The sequence below is a fragment of the Lepisosteus platostomus genome, chromosome 9, assembly GCF_059453375.1.
Source record: "Lepisosteus platostomus isolate fLepPlt1 chromosome 9, fLepPlt1.hap1, whole genome shotgun sequence".
Taxonomy (NCBI): domain Eukaryota; kingdom Metazoa; phylum Chordata; class Actinopteri; order Semionotiformes; family Lepisosteidae; genus Lepisosteus; species Lepisosteus platostomus.
Window position 1 is genome coordinate 1627870 of NC_142619.1, and position 6000 is coordinate 1633869.

Consider the following 6000-nt stretch of genomic DNA (forward strand, 5'->3'; position numbering starts at 1 on the left):
TCATTAATACCAGCAATAGTAATAGTAGTATAATTAATACCAGCAGCAGCAGTAATAGTAGTATAATTAATACCAGCAGTAGTATCATTAATACCAACAGTATTAATAATATCAGCAGTAGTAACAGTAGTATAATTAATACCAGCAGCAGCAGTAATACCAGCAGTAGTGACAGCAGTATCACTAATACCAGCAATGGTAATAGTAGTATTATTAACACCAGCAGTAGCAGTAATATCGACTGCAGTAGTAATAGTAGTATAATTAATACTAACAGTAACAGAAATACCAGCAGTAGTAACAGTATTATCATAATTGCTGCTGTAGTGATGTGTGCTGTCATAGTGGAAACTGATACTGCCATAGTAGTGGTGATTGTTGTAATAGTGGTAATTGCTGAAGTTGTGGTGATTGCTAGTGTAGCAGTAGTGATGTGTGCTGCTGTAGAGGTGGTGATTGCTGCAATAGTAAATGCAGTAGTGATGATTGCTGTAGCAGTAGTGATGTATGCTGTAGTGATGATTGCTGTAGTAGTGGTGAATGTTGAAGTCGTGATGATTGCTGGTGTAGCAGTAGTGATGTGTGTAGTGGTGATTGCTGTAGTAGTAATTGTTGAAGTAGTGATGATTGCTGGTGTAGCAGTGATTGCTAGTGTAGCAGTAGTGATGTGTGCTGTAGTGGTGATTGCTGTAGTAGTAATTGTTGAAGTTGTGGTGATTGCTGTAGCAGCAGTGATTGCTAGTGTAGCAGTAGTGATGTGTGCTGTAGCAGTAGTGATGTGTGCTGCTGTAGAAGTGATGATTGCCGCAATAGTAAATGCAGTAGTGATGATTGCTGTAGCAGTAGTGATGTATGCTGTAGTGATGATTGCTGTAGTAGTGGTGAATGTTGAAGTCGTGATGATTGCTGGTGTAGCAGTAGTGATGTGTGTAGTGGTGATTGCTGTAGTAGTAATTGTTGAAGTAGTGATGATTGCTGGTGTAGCAGTGATTGCTAGTGTAGCAGTAGTGATGTGTGCTGTAGTGGTGATTGCTGTAGTAGTAATTGTTGAAGTTGTGGTGATTGCTGTAGCAGCAGTGATTGCTAGTGTAGCAGTAGTGATGTGTGCTGTAGTGATGATTGCTGTAGTAGTAATTGTTGAAGTTGTGGTGATTGCTGTAGCAGCAGTGATTGCTAGTGTAGCAGTAGTGATGTGTGCTGTAGTGATGATTGCTGTAGCAGCAGTGATTGCTAGTGTAGCAGTAGTGATGTGTGCTGTAGTGGTGATTGCTGTAGCAGCAGTGATTGCTAGTGTAGCAGTAGTGATGTGTGTAGTGGTGATTGCTGTAGTAGTAATTGTTGAAGTAGTGATGATTGCTGGTGTAGCAGTGATTGCTAGTGTAGCAGTAGTGATGTGTGCTGTAGTGGTGATTGCTGTAGTAGTAATTGTTGAAGTTGTGGTGATTGCTGTAGCAGCAGTGATTGCTAGTGTAGCAGTAGTGATGTGTGCTGTAGTGATGATTGCTGGAGTAGTAATTGTTGAAGTTGTGGTGATTGCTGTAGCAGCAGTGATTGCTAGTGTAGCAGTAGTGATGTGTGCTGTAGTGATGATTGCTGTAGCAGCAGTGATTGCTAGTGTAGCAGTAGTGATGTGTGCTGTAGTGGTGATTGCTGTAGCAGCAGTGATTGCTAGTGTAGCAGTAGTGATGTGTGTAGTGGTGATTGCTGTAGTAGTAATTGTTGAAGTTGTGGTGATTGCTGTAGCAGCAGTGATTGCTAGTGTAGCAGTAGTGATGTGTGTAGTGGTGATTGCTGTAGTAGTAATTGTTGAAGTAGTGATGATTGCTGGTGTAGCAGTGATTGCTAGTGTAGCAGTAGTGATGTGTGCTGTAGTGGTGATTGCTGTAGTAGTAATTGTTGAAGTTGTGGTGATTGCTGTAGCAGCAGTGATTGCTAGTGTAGCAGTAGTGATGTGTGCTGTAGTGGTGATTGCTGTAGCAGCAGTGATTGCTAGTGTAGCAGTAGTGATGTGTGTAGTGGTGATTGCTGTAGTAGTAATTGTTGAAGTAGTGATGATTGCTGGTGTAGCAGTGATTGCTAGTGTAGCAGTAGTGATGTGTGTAGTGGTGATTGCTGTAGTAGTAATTGTTGAAGTTGTGGTGATTGCTGTAGCAGCAGTGATTGCTAGTGTAGCAGTAGTGATGTGTGTAGTGGTGATTGCTGTAGTAGTAATTGTTGAAGTAGTGATGATTGCTGGTGTAGCAGTGATTGCTAGTGTAGCAGTAGTGATGTGTGCTGTAGTGGTGATTGCTGTAGTAGTAATTGTTGAAGTTGTGGTGATTGCTGTAGCAGCAGTGATTGCTAGTGTAGCAGTAGTGATGTGTGCTGTAGTGGTGATTGCTGTAGCAGCAGTGATTGCTAGTGTAGCAGTAGTGATGTGTGTAGTGGTGATTGCTGTAGTAGTAATTGTTGAAGTAGTGATGATTGCTGGTGTAGCAGTGATTGCTAGTGTAGCAGTAGTGATGTGTGCTGTAGTGGTGATTGCTGTAGTAGTAATTGTTGAAGTTGTGGTGATTGCTGTAGCAGCAGTGATTGCTAGTGTAGCAGTAGTGATGTGTGTAGTGGTGATTGCTGTAGTAGTAATTGTTGAAGTTGTGATGATTGCTGTAGCAGCAGTGATTGCTAGTGTAGCAGTAGTGATGTGTGTAGTGGTGATTGCTGTAGTAGTAATTGTTGAAGTTGTGGTGATTGCTGTAGCAGCAGTGATTGCTAGTGTAGCAGTAGTGATGTGTGTAGTGGTGATTGCTGTAGTAGTAATTGTTGAAGTTGTGGTGATTGCTGTAGCAGCAGTGATTGCTAGTGTAGCAGTAGTGATGTGTGCTGTAGCAGTAGTGATGTGTGCTGCTGTAGAAGTGATGATTGCCGCAATAGTAAATGCAGTAGTGATGATTGCTGTAGCAGTAGTGATGTATGCTGTAGTGATGATTGCTGTACTAGTGGTGAATGTTGAAGTCGTGATGATTACTAGTGTAGCAGTAGTGATGTGTGCTGTAGTGATGATTGCTGTAGCAGCAGTGATTGCTAGTGTAGCAGTAGTGATGTGTGCTGTAGTGGTGATTGCTGTAGTAGTAATTGTTGAAGTAGTGATGATTGCTGTAGCAGCAGTGATTGCTAGTGTAGCAGTAGTGATGTGTGCTGTAGTGGTGATTGCTGTAGTAGTAATTGTTGAAGTTGTGGTGATTGCTGTAGCAGCAGTGATTGCTAGTGTAGCAGTAGTGATGTGTGCTGTAGTGGTGATTGCTGTAGTAGTAATTGTTGAAGTTGTGGTGATTGCTGTAGCAGCAGTGATTGCTAGTGTAGCAGTAGTGATGTGTGCTGTAGTGGTGATTGCTGTAGTAGCAGTAATATCGACTGCAGTAGTAATAGTAGTATAATTAATACTAACAGTAACAGAAATACCAGCAGTAGTAACAGTATTATCATAATTGCTGCTGTAGTGATGTGTGCTGTCATAGTGGAAACTGATACTGCCATAGTAGTGGTGATTGTTGTAATAGTGGTAATTGCTGAAGTTGTGGTGATTGCTAGTGTAGCAGTAGTGATGTGTGCTGCTGTAGAGGTGGTGATTGCTGCAATAGTAAATGCAGTAGTGATGATTGCTGTAGCAGTAGTGATGTATGCTGTAGTGATGATTGCTGTAGTAGTGGTGAATGTTGAAGTCGTGATGATTGCTGGTGTAGCAGTAGTGATGTGTGTAGTGGTGATTGCTGTAGTAGTAATTGTTGAAGTAGTGATGATTGCTGGTGTAGCAGTGATTGCTAGTGTAGCAGTAGTGATGTGTGCTGTAGTGGTGATTGCTGTAGTAGTAATTGTTGAAGTTGTGGTGATTGCTGTAGCAGCAGTGATTGCTAGTGTAGCAGTAGTGATGTGTGCTGTAGCAGTAGTGATGTGTGCTGCTGTAGAAGTGATGATTGCCGCAATAGTAAATGCAGTAGTGATGATTGCTGTAGCAGTAGTGATGTATGCTGTAGTGATGATTGCTGTAGTAGTGGTGAATGTTGAAGTCGTGATGATTGCTGGTGTAGCAGTAGTGATGTGTGTAGTGGTGATTGCTGTAGTAGTAATTGTTGAAGTAGTGATGATTGCTGGTGTAGCAGTGATTGCTAGTGTAGCAGTAGTGATGTGTGCTGTAGTGGTGATTGCTGTAGTAGTAATTGTTGAAGTTGTGGTGATTGCTGTAGCAGCAGTGATTGCTAGTGTAGCAGTAGTGATGTGTGCTGTAGTGATGATTGCTGTAGTAGTAATTGTTGAAGTTGTGGTGATTGCTGTAGCAGCAGTGATTGCTAGTGTAGCAGTAGTGATGTGTGCTGTAGTGATGATTGCTGTAGCAGCAGTGATTGCTAGTGTAGCAGTAGTGATGTGTGCTGTAGTGGTGATTGCTGTAGCAGCAGTGATTGCTAGTGTAGCAGTAGTGATGTGTGTAGTGGTGATTGCTGTAGTAGTAATTGTTGAAGTAGTGATGATTGCTGGTGTAGCAGTGATTGCTAGTGTAGCAGTAGTGATGTGTGCTGTAGTGGTGATTGCTGTAGTAGTAATTGTTGAAGTTGTGGTGATTGCTGTAGCAGCAGTGATTGCTAGTGTAGCAGTAGTGATGTGTGCTGTAGTGATGATTGCTGGAGTAGTAATTGTTGAAGTTGTGGTGATTGCTGTAGCAGCAGTGATTGCTAGTGTAGCAGTAGTGATGTGTGCTGTAGTGATGATTGCTGTAGCAGCAGTGATTGCTAGTGTAGCAGTAGTGATGTGTGCTGTAGTGGTGATTGCTGTAGCAGCAGTGATTGCTAGTGTAGCAGTAGTGATGTGTGTAGTGGTGATTGCTGTAGTAGTAATTGTTGAAGTAGTGGTGATTGCTGTAGCAGTAGTGATGTATGCTGTAGTGATGATTGCTGTAGTAGTGGTGAATGTTGAAGTCGTGATGATTGCTGGTGTAGCAGTAGTGATGTGTGTAGTGGTGATTGCTGTAGTAGTAATTGTTGAAGTAGTGATGATTGCTGGTGTAGCAGTGATTGCTTGTGTAGCAGTAGTGATGTGTGCTGTAGTGGTGATTGCTGTAGTAGTAATTGTTGAAGTTGTGGTGATTGCTGTAGCAGCAGTGATTGCTAGTGTAGCAGTAGTGATGTGTGTAGTGGTGATTGCTGTAGTAGTAATTGTTGAAGTAGTGATGATTGCTGGTGTAGCAGTGATTGCTAGTGTAGCAGTAGTGATGTGTGCTGTAGTGGTGATTGCTGTAGTAGTAATTGTTGAAGTAGTGGTGATTGCTGTAGCAGCAGTGATGTATGCTGTAGTGATGATTGCTGTACTAGTGGTGAATGTTGAAGTCGTGATGATTGCTGGTGTAGCAGTAGTGATTGCTAGTGTAGCAGTAGTGATGTGTGCTGTAGCAGCAGTGATTGCTAGTGTAGCAGTAGTGATGTGTGCTGCTGTAGAGGTGATGATTGCCGCAATAGTAAATGCAGTAGTGATGATTGCTGTAGCAGTAGTGATGTATGCTGTAGTGATGATTTCTGTACTAGTGGTGAATGTTGAAGTCGTGATGATTGCTGGTGTAGCAGTAGTGATGTGTGCTGCTGTAGAGGTGGTGATTGCTGTAATAGTGGTCATTGTTGAAGTTGTGGTGATTGCTGTAGTGTGCTGTAGTGATTGACCCCTTCTGATAACTAATAAATACTCTTCGCAGCGTTTTCTGGAATTATTTTAACCTGCTGCGGGTTGCAGTATTTAATTTTTAAGCACAATTATATCTCGAATATTGTGTCTTAATAAAATGAAGTGTGAAATTGCAGAAGTTCGACCCGTTGTCAGTTCGACAACCCTGACAGTAATAACCACAATAGAAAGTCTCTTACACACAATCAAATCACCCGCCTCCTTTAATTCCCCGCCTACCCGGCTGAGACCATGCTAGGTGATTGACACAGGTTTTGTCCAATCGGCAGTCTAGTTTCAGCGGCGAAAAGGCGAACC